Consider the following 13,154-nt stretch of genomic DNA (forward strand, 5'->3'; position numbering starts at 1 on the left):
TCTCTCTCTCTCTCTCTCTCTCTATATATATATATATATATATATATATATATATATATATATATATATATATATATATATATATATATATATATATGTATGTATGTATGCATATACACACACACATGTATATGTGTGTGTGTGTATGTATATATATATACATATATGTGTGTGTTGTATTATACTTAATACATAGACACAAAAGAACATCAACTTTGATAGATGACTGGCTTTAGACAGCTTGAAGGTGATTTGCACAAAAACAACTCAATAATGGATTCATTTTTGTACAACATGGTCAAAATCATGAATCATTCCAATATTCCTAATTACTAGGATTAAAGTTGTAGATGAAATCAAGACTAGAATAGGTCCTCTTTTTCAAAGTATCCAAAGGTATCACACCATTCATTTTTATCCGGTAAGGCCAGAGCTTCTAATATATGCAACATCCCATAATTTGAGAAAATAATCAAGAGGCCTTCATAAAATTAGAATATCAGCAAAAAGATATAACTTCAGCAAAGTTAAGAAGGCATAAAAGATAAATTTGGGACTTTTTGTGAGAAAACAATACTTCATTGCAAATAATCTAATCTATACGAGGAAGAAAAATTCATTTATTAGGGAAACTTCAGCATGATGATATTGATTCTCAAAAAGAGCCCATAACTACAATGTAGAGCAGACTTGAAAACCCCTTTTCTTCAACCAAATATTATGTATTCAAAGTTCACTTTCTTAACACAAATTCACCAACATAACAGGAGAAATGAACTTATGACGAGGAAAATTTTTCAATAATATCCATAATGGAGCCTTCAACCCCAATCCACATACAAGAAAAATTATGATATATATGCAATCCTTTCTACTCTCACACTCTCTTTCTTGAACTAGCAGCAGACAATAATCAAAGCTAAGTGAGGGATGAAGGATCCCCCCCTATATATAGGTAGTTGGAGGAAGTATCATGCCATCCATCATATCAATAGTTTTCCATCAAAATCAAAGCCAGGCCTGCATTGTAGGAGGCTATACTTACAACATCAAGTCAAAAAAGTTGTAAGATCAAGCCCAATAGAGGTTAAGAATAATGGGAAATCCTTAGGGAAACTAAAAACATCAATTTTCATACCAAATATATAGAGGAATAATCCCACCAAGCCAAATTTTTCAACAAATCTTCAACAATCACACCCTAAGGTATAGCAAGCTAAAGTCACACCTAGGAGGGAATTAAATAAGGTAAATATGTCAACTAAGAAGTAAAAGCACAGCAAGAAAGGATATTTACGAAGGTATTTATAGAGTGACCTAACCTTGCGTATCGAGCCAATTGACACACCAATCGAATTACAATGGCTATTAGAAAAGGGTAGGTAAGGATAGTTTTGCGAGAGGTAAATCATAAGATGATAAAGAGAAATATGCACAAACCTAGGGCTTGACCTTGGGGTTAGCTAAGGAGTTTAAAAGGTTAGGTAAACCTTAAAGGGGCAAATCCCACCTTTAGCTAGCATTTTTATTTACGAGTTGTTTTAATTTCTATACCAAAAAGGTGTTCCTTAGGAGTGACCAGGGAGAACCAAAGTTCCGTACAGTATGAGATCCCTACAATCTCAATAAGCATAGTTAGGGGATTTTCATGTCATTTCATATTCTAAGAATACAGTTTAGGGGTTATCATTAGTCAGGTCATGATCGATGCAAAAAGTCCTACCTCTCTTAGGCTTAGCAATAATTATTAGCAATAGTGTGTGGTGTGGGTGGGTGTGTGTGTGTGTGTGTGTGTGTGTGTGTGTGTGTGTGTGTGTGTGTGTGTGTGTGTGTGTGTGTGTGCACGTGTGTGTGTGGGTGTGGTGGGTGGGTGGGTGTGTGTGTGTGTGCACGCGCACGCGAGTGCGCGCCCACCCGTTCTCAGGCACCATACTCAATTTATTGGCAGTAGGCCCATTGTGTATGGGCCTACTACCTTATCGAGTCGATGAGGGTAGTGCAAATTAGTTCAAGTCCATGCCATTTATTATGCGTGTTAAGCAAACCATGCTTCTTAAAACCAATTAGGCAAAACTTGTTTTTTATATTGTTGATTTCTTCAAATGCAACAAGTATGTTAAAAGATGAATAAAGGATCAAATATAGTATGCCCAGACGAGTATTAATAGCAGCTTTAGCAAGTCTATTGTTTTTCTTCTTCACGAACTCAGCTAGGGGCATGTTTAAATTATCCCTTTCTAAATAAATCTTAATGCAAAGTTTCCTGAAAAAGGGCTATGCAAAGTGATTGAAAAGTTCAAAATGAATAAAGGTAGAAAAGAAACCACAAGTAGTTTCAAAATCCAAGCCAAGAGTGGGTTCTATTTTAGGAAATCTAGGTATATTGAAGGAATTTCTGACAAAATGCTTCAGAGGTCATCCATGTACCAGTATGAGTGTGACCCAAGGACCATCTTGTGAATGGAGTGTTTGTCAACCATGGTTTTTAAGAACCATTTGTATTCAAAATATGCAAGGTATAGATTAATGTTGGTATACTCGCAATGCCCACCTCTCTCAGTTTTGTCACCACAATATATGTTGCACAGTTTGTAAGGCCCCCATATGAGGAGAAGCCAAAAGTGCACATATATTTGGTGGATTCTAGCTTTGCACGATGATGAGATCTCTATTTGTGATTGTGGATGGTACATAGAAAATTCCGGGGCGACTTTGGGGGCCTCGGGGGCGGAAGCCCCCGAGACTTTGAGTCTCTCGCCTCTTCAGCATTACTCTGCTCCTCTTGAGCCTCGGTCTCACTCTCGGGGTCCCTCTCAGTATCAAACTCTCTTGTTGACACTTCTGGAATAGGGTCGACTCGTGTGGAATCGGTGCAAAACCGGGTTGATGATTTTCTTTTTTTCCCTTCGCCGAAATATCTTGGCCAAACGACATCCGAAAGACAATCAAAAAATGGTCGTCCAATGGCCGGTGGCCGGTGGTCCGTGGTCTTTGGTCGGTGGTCAGCGGCCGGTGGCCGATTTCTAGGAAGACTTGTCTACCCAAAAGCGGCTACACATGGGCGCATGGGAGAGTCCTACTTGGCTCTTGGCTATCTAAGGGCGGCTACACATGGACGTTTAGAGGCTCCCTTACATCTTTATAAGGAGGCCTTCTCATGAGTAATTCGGTAGAATAGTGTGCACACTTGACACACACAACACATCCTTGTGTAAGGATTGTTAGTCCCTTGTATTCCTACTTGCTCTAGTTGTCTAAATCTCCATCTAAACTCTACCTTGGGTGGATGACATCATCACTTTGTAATAGTGTGCTAATATAAAGTTTTTGATTTGCCACTAATCTACTTTGCATCGTATCTCTCTCTACTCTCCTTGCTATTAGATCCTTATTGTATTCTGCATTTCTTACAATTACACATTATGGGTGAACTCGCAAAGCCCATCGGGATCCCTTGACATTGTCTGAAGCAAAGTTCACTAAACTATACAAAGCAATTCTTGAGTAACAAAGGAATGGTATCATAGAGCTCTTGCTCATTGAAGTGTTTTTTATTGGACCTTTTGATCCATCTAGGACTATGTGCAAGCGAGATTTTTTAGAATCCTTGTAAATTCACAATTTTAAAGGCCATTTTGACTAATTCGTGTAAAATATTAATAACGCCATCATCCCCATCAAGAGGAATAGTTTCATATCATTGAGTAATATCTGCAGAAAAAAATTTATAAATGAAGTTTACAGTCACTTTTGTGAAGTTCTTGATAAGCCAAAAAGGGATGTAATTAACTTTTAGGAAGTCTTTGCATGAGTTCATAATCCAACAGACCAAGACCAAGACCAAGACAAGAGGTGATGTTAGTGTATATAACATTAGAAGCATCTGAGATCCACTGAAACTATCTGTGAATTCTGTAGGTAGAAAATAGAACTAGTAGTTTATTGAAATCTTTAGAGTAACCAATATTGTTATAGTAGTCAAGGATAAATGGATAGCATTGGGAGTTAGAGTATGAGGTGTAAACACAACTCCTAACAATCTATTATGGGTTGCCAACCAAGCAAGCTTTTTACACATAATCGTAGGACAATTAGAAGCTTTATTTAGTCCCACAATAAACCATTTTTGTAACAAGGTTTTCAAATAGCAACTTATTTTTGGGGTAATCCAAGAGTTCAAGGCAAAAAGCCATTGTGGAGATAACATATAATTATTTGTAAAAAGCAATCCTTCACTAATTTTGCTAAGTCCAATTGGACTGTCAACTCCTATTGAAGTGTCATGAATAATTGTTAACTGAGCAGACGTCAATTAACAAGAGTTGATAAAGGCCCAAGCCTAGCGACTGTACATCAAAGACAAATACAAAGAAGCAGTAAAGATTGGAGATACACATTTTCACATCTTCCCAGAATAGCCATGTATTATAAATTCCCAATTTATTTCAAGACACTGCAGTAATTGTAATGTGTTACGGACTTGATGAGAGTTCCAAGCTGTAAAGAATAGGTTGGTATACGGTAAGTTGTGGAGCCCTAAAGGCCTTGGGTGCTCGAACATTGCATATTTTAACCAAGTATAAAAGGAAATGTGTAAATGGAATTAGGGTTCTCAGCCTCATTTGTTGAGACCACTCTTAGTGAGAGGTCATGAGGTGTGTGGCTATGGAGTCCTTGAGCTTCTCCTTGCTCATGTGACTTGATTAACACTAATCAATGCTTAATTCTCTTTCACTATGCCTCTTTCATTTTGTCTTATAATTGTTAATGATACTTGATTAATTTAATCTTAACAAACTAATGGTTAATCTCTCTCTAATCTTGTGTGATTTTCCTCTATTCTTTGTGTGTACATGTAGGTCTGATTGAAGTGTGGATGCTTGATAGATCTTTCTGTGTGCACTTGTGATTAGTGTGTTGCATGATGGGATTAGTGTTGTGTGGGTCGTTGCAATCGTTAGTGTGTGTGATTGGGTTGATTTGAGGTGAAGAGAAGTGGATGTGGAGATTGCCAATCTTTGTGGCTTAGCTCCTCCATAAGCCCAGAAGCTCACCTCATGGAGTTGTCGTTTATGTTGCCATGATTAGCTCACTTCGTGTGAGTGTTTCTAGCCCTAGCCGGGTATCTCGTCACTCTAGATTGACATTTATGTGTTGGTCATTGGAGCTATGCTACGATGGTACCCCCAACATTTGGTGTCGTTACCAAGGATCGATAGCTTACATTAGTGTAATTATAGCATAATCTAATAGGTTTTCTTGCTAATTTCTTCACTAATTTCCTTTGTGTGTTTGTTGTTTTGTGGATTTGGATGTGTGTGTATATGGCATTGTCTTCAATTTTTCCTGATGTGTTACCGAATCTTGCTAATTGTGTGCCTACACGCTCTAAATTTCACACTAACCCCTTGCTAATTTCATTATTTTTTGCTAGCTTGCACACAAATTTGAGTAACATTTGATGGTTACGCTTTGGTATTTGCCTAATTAGAGGATTGGATTGCATTCTAGGAAGGTCGATATATGCTAATCACTTAACCAATTAATGATTTTGGAATGCAAGCTTAAGCCTTGGAGCATCGACAAAATCGGCCTACACATCGAGCAATCAACAATTGGATGGAGCCATTGGATTCAAGATTTGTGTGCTATGCATACTCGTTATCAATTTGGTGATTTTGAGCTTTTGATTTGTGTGCTGGCATGCCGTCATAATGTCGAATTTTTCCTAGAATTGAATGTGCATATATTGATGGTTTCATGTGGTAATTTTTATTGTTGATTTGCCATGTGGTAATTTTTATTGCTGATTTGCCTATTGCATGCTTGGATGATTCAATTGCAATTGTGTGCACTAAAATTAAGTGTGTGTGCGCTCTAATTGATTGTGTGTATGCTTAATTTTAGGTATGATTTTCCCATGTGTGTGCCCCAAAAAATCAATGTGTGCTTAGTGATTTTGCAAATGTGATGATTGATTTGTTAAATGGCCATGCCTAATTAGACAGTTGTGTGTTCAATTTGCAATTTTGAAATGTTGAACATTTGTATGTGTGTGTGTGTCTGCACGTGCGTGCGCCTAAAAAGTGACCAATGTGCATGCTTAAGTGGATGCTTGAGTGAAAATTTGATGTCTGTAATATTTAATTGCTGCATTTTTTAGCTCAAACAAGGTTTTACACACACTAATTGCACTAATTTTTTAACCTAATTTTGCCGGTTTTAATTGTCTAGTTTTGATTTTCATTGGCAAAATTAAATTGGCAATTGAGTCTGTGTAATAATTGAAATTTGATTTGGCTACACCATTCACTTATGTGTGGAGAATTTCATTAAAAAATATATTATTTTTTGGATAATTTTTTGGTTTTTTTTTCTTTTTTTATTAATTTCCAATTAATTCCATAAATTTTTGATAAAGTATGATCTTGATAAGCTATTTTGGATCTGTATTTACAGCATGATTTGGAGCACTTTGTTGCCCTCATTGGTCAATTTTTTTGCGTTTTGCTATTTTTGAGGATCGATTCAGTGATTTTGTTGTAGTTGACATTTCTGGTTAAAAAAATCATATTATTTGTTTGCTCGTATGTGTCAAAAGTGTTTGAATGCAATTGCCGATTATTTTTTGAATTTATGGAATTTTTTGGGATTTTTTGGATTTTTTTGGGGGGTTTGTTTTTAATTTTTTGGTGATTTTTAGAGTTTTTGGGTAATTTATGGACTAATTTTGATATTTTTAGACATATAAACATTAATACAAATTGAAAATTGATTTGGACACGAGCTGAAATTTTTCACAAGGCTTGGTACACTCCGACAAAATTTTGGCACTCGTTGTGGACTCAACAATGAAAATTCAGGGTTCGACAAAAAATTGATTTCGATGAGTTGTTTCGGTGAGAAGTTCCGCTTGTTGTGATTAAGGTTTGAGAAATAAAATAAAAAGTCCCTCCCCACCAAATGAGTGCACTTATTATGTGTCCCTCTCTCTCTCTCTCTCTCTCTCTCTCTCTCTCTCTCTCTCTCTCTCTCTCTCTCTCTCTCTCTCTCTCTCTCTCTCTATCTATCTATCTATCTATCTATCTATCTATCTCTATACCTACCGTCTTTCTCTCTCTTTGAAGCAAAATTCACGATTAAAGAGGGACAATAAGGGTGGTTGAATTACTGACAAAGGTAAGATTCAAACCACAAAGTTTCTTCAAAAAATTGGCAAGATCAATCCGAGAAGAGAAAGTGGGCCAACTCTTGATTATACTGCTAAGACAAAATAGGGAGTTGGAAAGCTAACTCAGAAATCATAGTACAGCTTTCTGCGGGTCTTTGCCTAAAGCATATTCTAAACCCAATCATTGAAGGAAAGCATGTGTAAGATAGAGGATTTCTTTTCTATTGATAACGAGGAGTCATAAATTAGTTGTGAAGCATCCAAGCTGCTAATACAGTACAAGAGAGCTAGCCACAAAAGGTGGTTCAGATGCTAATTGAAGCCCTGAGAAAAGGGCCAATGCTTGTATCAAAAAAGTTGGTAGATTAATTACATAGCCAAGGTTAGTTAGACTACATAATTTTCTTGTTTTTTGGGCTTTTCGATCAAGAAAATGTCTATTTTTTCATAAAGGACTTTTGTGCAAGGGGTGTTCATTTAAATATTGTATGATGTTCTCCATAATCTTGGCATGTTTCTCGAGGTCTTAGATAACCCTCATTCAAGCAGTTTGTTTAAATGTAGAGTGTCCTTGAAATCAAGAGAGCTAATTTTAGAAAAGCCATCTAATATAGGTGATTATCATTGGGAGAACCTACAACCATCAACCCGCCAAGCCAAAGGACTGCTATGGCTGTGAGTACGAACCCCGTCTTTAATCACAGCCTGACCACCTAACACTTGTCCACCTAAGAAGGACTTACTCAAAGTGGGCCAATACGATTGTATAGAGAAGAAGTAACATAAAGCTAGCATCTCGGAGCCCCCAGTACTTGGGAAGACCTTGTGTTTAGGATGGGTGTGTTGTTGTATTATACTTAAGACTTAGACACAAAAGAACATCAAGTTCAAAAGATGACTCGTTTTAGACAATTGGAAGGTGATTTGGACAAAAATGACTCAATAATTGATTCTTTTTTGTACAACATGGTCAAAATCATGAATCATTCCAATATTCCTAACTACTAGGAGTAAAATTGTAGATGAAATCAAGACTGGAATAGGTCTTCTTCTTCGGATTCAAAAATCTGCTAAGTGAAGCCATTTTTCATGAATCATTCCAATATTCCTAAATGCTAGGAATAAAATTGTAGATGAAATCAAGACTGGAATAGGTCTTCTTCTTCGGATTCAAAAATCTGCAGAGTGAAGCCATTTTTGTTAAACTTGGCTACGTATGACGGGTGCCAAAGAACCTATCAGTTGTCATCTATGTCATACTTAAAATTTATTAGTTTAGCCACTATCCCTATATAATAAATGACAAAGCCAAATTCTTTTAAAACCAATATATCATACAAAAGGTCATTATCCCTTTTGTAGGCAAGGAACAAATACTTGTTCTTTTAAGTTATTCAATAAATCTTTCATCAAGTGACCCCCATGTATATTTTCAACTAGCAAACCTTCCTCTAATATCTTTAGAAACGACCCCTTTTTTTGTCGAGCCATCAATTCAAATCCACCATATTAATACCAAAAAATGTTATATTTTGTAAGACTCTGTATATCAAAGTAGTTGTTTACACAAGATCTACACTAACACATGGTCATGACTTCTTTTAGGTAGAAATCTAATCCATATCTATTAAAGATGCACCAATTAACTTGCCTGTTTAAATAAATCTTTAACAAAAGTATTTCTTATTTACACCATTAGGAGAATTTCAAAAAAAATTGAGTGGTTCAAAATGCTGCAATAGGTAATTCCTAAAGCTAAGCTAATCATGAAAACAAATATCCACTAGATAACTTCTTTTGATAATTCACTTTCCAATGGCAATGTGGACAACCAATTTATCTTTCCTACTTGTGAATCAAGTATTTCCCGCAATTGAATGTGTTACAATTTCTACCTCTGTACAAAGAAATACTTAGGCTTAGCAAAAAGTCTCAGCAATAGTGTGTGTGTGTGTGTGTGTGTGTGTGTGTGTGTGTGTGTGTGTGTGTGTGTGTACCTTGGTCCAAAAACCATATGAGAATTAACATGAAAACATACCCACAAACTTTCTCCTAAAATGTGTGACCATCGTCCCAACAACTCTATTTTGAGAAAATGTTTGAGGATTAATAAGCTCTTCCTTCATTCCATGTGTATCACACAAGTGTTAGAATCCATGGGAGGCATATTCTTCACTTGTCATTTTCAAACACTAATGCTTGTCTGACTGGTTCAATTTTGAGTGACCCACACTTATCTCCTCTAGCTAATACTAATGTTCCTTTTCGGATTTTCCATGATCCATTGCCAAAGCATGTGTAAAATCCACAATCATCACGTCGTTGTCAAAGTGTGGGTGCAAAATGTTAAAAGTATTGAGTTGAGAGTATGGAAAGAGATCTAGAAGAATGGAAGACTCAAGAAGGTTAGAGTATGGGAGCGTGTACTAGTGGACAGATAAGACCAAAAAGATAAGATGATTTGGCTTATCCAATTAAAAAAAGTGTAAGATCTATGTGCTTCAATCATGTGGAGTGGCCGTTGTATGGCAATGCCTATTTAAGAGGCCAAATCTTATTGGAAGTGGTTAGGTCTTTCTGAGTCACTTGCAACTTTATTCTCTTCTCTTCTCCACTTGTATTGTGTGATGTTTATCTTCATAATTATGAATTCTACTCTCTTTTCCTCTATTCTTTCGAATCACTTCCAAGTTTATTCTCTTCTCTTCTCCACTTGTGTTGTCTGATCTTTATCTTCAGAATTATAAATTCTGCTCTCTCTTTTCCTCCACAACCGCTACACTTATAGAGCAAGTTAGCTTCACGTCTCCTAATCACATTAGATCATATTTAGCATGTTTTAGTAACCCACATTGGATGTAATAAAGTTTTCCAAAATTGGCACAAATCTTCATCTCTCTCTCATACGGTGTCAGAACTCAACTTTCTAAGTCAATTTTGGGGTTTTAAACCATTTCGAACAATTGTACCATTTTAAATCTATCAACTGCGGAGTTTTGAACATCTTGTGCTGGAAATAGGGTTGCAAGGAAACACACACAGCTTGGAGAATATGAAGAAGCTCATGGCACACAACAGACAGTAGTATTGCTTAGTGCACAAATGAAAGATAAGTTAGAAAAAGAATGATGGGCGTATATACAATGCACGAGGGAAAAAACATCCTAGTGAGGGAAATAATGCCTCGGCGGTCCTAAGTGTGTTCACACACATCACTACCACATATGTATGGTAAAAAATCCCCCTCTGGGAGTGATGCGGAGAACAAGAGATGGCACATAGAGTATAGGGAAGTACCAAGCCCTGAGGACATGATCAGTCCACAAAGGGGAGTAAGCCTAAAGCTTTGCAGAAAGCTTTGAACTTCTCACGAGACAATGCCTTTGTGAAAATATCTGCAAGATTGTCCTATGTTGGCACATAAGCCAAGTTGATCTCTCCTATTGAGAGTCTCTCTCTAACATAGTGGTAATACACCTCAATGTTCTTTGTGCGAGCATGAAAAAATAGATTCCTCACAACTGCCAATGCACTCTAACTATCAATGTAGATGATGTTGGCATTGTCCTTTCCAGCACCCAAATCAGCGAGATAAGGCGTATGAGCCATACACACTCAATCGTAGCTATGAAGACTAACCTGTACGTACCCTCACAACTGGACGTGGCCATAGTAGGTTGCTTCTTACTCGACCATGATATGCATGAGTTGTCGAGCATGAAACAAAAACCACTTGTGGACACTCACCTTTCATAACAACCAGCCCAATATGAGTCCAAAAAAGCATGTAAATCTAGCAGCATTGATCCTCCCCTTGGGATAAAACAACCTAAGATGTAAAGTGCCACTCAAGTAGCAAAAGATCCTCTTGACAGCCTGCCAATGCTTAGACCCTGGGCTATGCATAAATCTGCTAACCTGTGTAAGAATAATGGATCCTACTACAATTTGATAAAGAATGCTAATGGTTTTGCCATTGGATGCATCATAGTGCAACCAAAGAGAAAGCAATATGGATTTCTCAAATGCTTATCCTAGTCACCAAATGAACCAAACAAACAAGAATTACACAACCACAATCCCACCCCCTTCCATGCCCCCCCCCCCCCCCCCAATTCTCTCTCTCTCTCTCTCTCTCTCTCTCTCTCTCTCTCTCTCTCTCTCTCTCTCTCTCTCTCTCTCTCTCTCTCTATCTATCTATCTATCTATCTATCTATCTATATATATGTGTGTGTGTGGGTGTGTGTGTGTGTGTGTGTGTGTGTGTGTGTGTGTGTGTGTGTGTGTATCCAATCATATTGCTTCCATGGCAACAACTATTCACTATTAGTTGAGGGTGTTGAGAGTGCATGAGCACACCTCATAGCGTATTGGTGAGCGTACATGAATAGGCCTTAGAGTGCATCGGTGAGAATATGTTAGCACACTTGAGAACTACATCAAGCCCTGTGTTTTTTAGCAATAGTGGAGAGCTAGCATGGATTTGTAGGTAGTATGTGTTGAATGGTATATCATGACATTGATAACAAGTATTCTCTATTTACATCCATATTCCATGTACTTGGTACACTATCTCTTTTGTGTGTGTTGCCTCTATACATAACAAAGGTGGCCTTCCAAATGCAACTCCAACCCCAACCATGTTGTACTTGTGCTCTTTTTCATCAAGACTTCAATTATTTAGATTTTTGTACTCAATTATCCCCTACATTTCAAGGCATGGTACGCCCTTGTAGTTTACCTCATATACACATGTGTGTGTGCGCGTGCGCGCACGCGCGCACACACTTGATTTTTTTGGGGGAATGTTACTAAACTCATCCTTTCTTCTAGTGGGACCACACATTGCACCTTGTGGAATTGAACTCGATACTGTCCAAGTCGAGTTCCTAGTATCTTGGCCTTTAGTGTGAGTAGGTGATTACAAAAAGGGTAATTGTCATTTATGGTTGGTGAGTAGTTGGCTCCGATGAGTATGTACTCAATGAAGGTGTTTAAGTGGGCTTGAATCTTCTCCTTCTTTGGCTCAATAGACTCACCATGCATCCCCTTTTCTACTCTTGTGATCACCAATTCCTGCTCATGCACCTGTTGGTGGAGCCATGCAATAACTACAAAGTGCAATGTTGTTGTTGCTCTCTATACTACTTAAGCATGGGGCTACTCCTTCTTATGGTCACTTCTACATGGCCTTCCTAGATTGGTTGCATTGCTTCATCACTAGATCACTAGATAGGCTTTCTAAAGCGTACTCATAGCATACTTTTGTGATGTTTGGCATCGCAGGTGCTCTCGATGGTTGTATCATAAAGTTTTTGTTATTCTAGCTATGGTGTAAATTCAAGATACTATGGTTGTAATGTAAGATTTTGTGGTGTTGAGCTAACGATAGGTACCTGTTAGTGGTTGTGGTGATTCTTATGTGGGAATAATGCTAAACCTTCTTTAAACCTATTGGATAGCTACAAGTAGCTACTTAGAACTTGATGGGTAGCTATAAATTGATTCCTAGGGATGAATATTGATTGTTGGTTTTTGGATATAAAATGGCGAGTTTGTGAAGGTCCTTACGGAATGAAAGTGCCCAATATGGTTTGTTGTAATATAATAAGGAGATAAGGGTGTTTTCTTTCCTCTAATGGTCCTTGGGTAAGAGTCATGCTTTTATTGGACTAGTTTTTCAAACAAATGTCTGGAGTTAGCTCTATGATGGAGCATGTTCTATTAAAGGCTTTTAGGGAATACCTGGGTTTAACCACCAACAAATTTGGTTCCTTTTTTACTATTTATCTATGTTAAGCCTTCTACTTTAAGTAGAGGTAATACGGTGTTAGAGAAGGTTGTTCTCCAAGGGAGATCGAAAGGAACCGGGCCTTTGGCTTGATTAGAGTTTAGCTTAGGTTTTCACACTATGCCCACAAAGTGACACAACAATAGGTATTTTTTTAATCGATGCATTGGAATCAAATCCTGAGCTAGGCAA

Source organism: Adiantum capillus-veneris, chromosome 22 (genome assembly GCF_014529385.1).
Source record: "Adiantum capillus-veneris isolate H3 chromosome 22, ASM1452938v2, whole genome shotgun sequence".
Taxonomy (NCBI): domain Eukaryota; kingdom Viridiplantae; phylum Streptophyta; class Polypodiopsida; order Polypodiales; family Pteridaceae; genus Adiantum; species Adiantum capillus-veneris.